We start from the raw sequence: 1801 nt of genomic DNA, 5'->3' as shown, positions 1-1801 counted from the left end.
TGATCATTCAGTAACATATTGTTCATTTTCCAGGTGATGCAGGATTTTTCATTCCTTTTTTTTATCATTGATTTCCAGTTTCATTCCATTATGATCAGATAAGATGCATGGTATTATCTCCACACCTTTATATTTACTAAGAGTTGCCCTATGGCATAATATATGGTCTATCTTTGAGAAGGATCCATGTGCTGCTGAGAATAATGTGTATCCACTTGATGATGGTTGATATATTCTATATATGTCGGTTAAGTCTAGGTTATTGATTGTGTTATTGAGTTCTATAGTTTCTTTATTCAGCTTTTGTCTGGAGGATCTGTCCAACGGAGAGAGCAGTGTGTTGAAGTCACCCATAGATATTGTGTTGTGGTCTATTTGACTCTTGAACTTGAGGAGAGTTTATGAACGTTGCAGCACCATTGTTTGGTGCATACCTATTGATAATTGTTATGTCTGGTTGGTGGATGATTCCTTTTAACAGTATATAGTGTCCTTCTTTATCCCTTATGATTAACTTAGGTTTGAAGTTGATTTTATTCTATATGAGTATGGCCACTCCTGCTTGCTTCCAAGGACCATGTGAGTGGTATGATTTTCCCAACCTTTCACCTTCAGCCTGTGTATGTCTTTTCCTGTCAGATGAGTCTCCTGAAGGCAGCATATTATTGGATTTGTTTTTTAATCCAGGTTACTAGCCTATGTCTCTTGATTGGTGAATTTAAGCCATTAACATTTAAGGTTACTATTGATATATGGTTTGTACTTCCCATCATGCTTGTTTATTTATTTATTTTAATATGGCTAGTTTTTCCTTTTTGGTTATTTTTTTTCCCTTCCCTTTACTGAGTTATCTCCCACTGTTATTTTTGGGCACTATTTTTCAATTCCTCTTCTTGTAGTGTTTTGCTCAAAATGCCTTGCAGTGCTGGTTTTCTGGCTGTGAATTCTTTTAACTTTTGTTTATTGTGAAATATTTTAATTTCATTGTCAAATCTGAAGCTTAATTTTGCTGGATACAGTATTCTTGGTTGAAATCCATTATTTTTCAGCATTTGAAATACGTTGTTCCAGGATCTTCTCGCTTTCAACGTCTGTGATGAAAAATCAGCTGTTAGCCTAATTGGTTTACCCCTGAATGTAATCTGCCTCCTTTCTCTTGTAGCTTTTAATATTCTCCCCTTGTTCTGTATGTTGGATATCTTCATAATTATGTGTCTTGGAGTTGGTCTATTACGGTTTTGAATGTTTGGGGTCCTGTAGGCTTCCAGGATTTGGCAATCCATTCCATCTTTCATATCTGGGAAAAAATATGGAATGCTTCACGAATTTGCATGTCATCCTTGCGCAGGGGCCATGCTAATCTTCTCTGTATCGTTCCAATTTTAGTATATGTGCTGCCGAAGCGAGCACAAAGGAATACTCTTAATAAGCAACTAGGTGGGGAGAAGGAAGTCAAAACTGGAGGTTTTTGAGGTTTAGTAGAGAAAAAGTTACAAAGTAGATTCAATAAAACTTGAGGGAAGAACAACATGACCAGATTCTGTAACTACTAAAGAAAAGATAAATCAACATTTTTTGAAAAACAGCTGATTTTATATATTTTTTATTTATATAGCATGGATTTTCAGTCTTCAGTAAAATCTCTTGCATAAAATTATTTTGGCAGTTATACAGGAAAACAGCTAAATTCTACTTGTCAATGTTATTTTAAGAGTGGGCAGTGAAAGGAAATTATCAATGTATTGAGTTATTCAAGTGCACATATGAGAACCACCCTCTATCCTTACTATTCATTCAAATT

At 35.0% G+C, this 1801-nt stretch overlaps 1 non-coding gene across 1 annotated transcript; it reads right to left on the bottom strand.

Moving 5' to 3' along the window:
• Positions 1 to 1303: 1303 nt before the first annotated feature.
• Positions 1304 to 1410, bottom strand: LOC124075747 (U6 spliceosomal RNA). The gene has a single exon (XR_006846152.1). It is a non-coding gene; the product is annotated as a U6 spliceosomal RNA (small nuclear RNA).
• Between the last annotated feature and the right edge of the window lie 391 nt (positions 1411 to 1801).

This window comes from Marmota monax, unplaced genomic scaffold, assembly GCF_021218885.2.
Source record: "Marmota monax isolate L192 unplaced genomic scaffold, Marmota_monax_Labrador192_F-V1.1 WCK01_AAM20220418_F8-fsc00025, whole genome shotgun sequence".
Lineage (NCBI taxonomy): Eukaryota > Metazoa > Chordata > Mammalia > Rodentia > Sciuridae > Marmota > Marmota monax.
The sequence above is the reverse complement of the archived record's forward strand: the minus strand, read 5'-3'. Positions and strand labels throughout refer to the sequence as shown.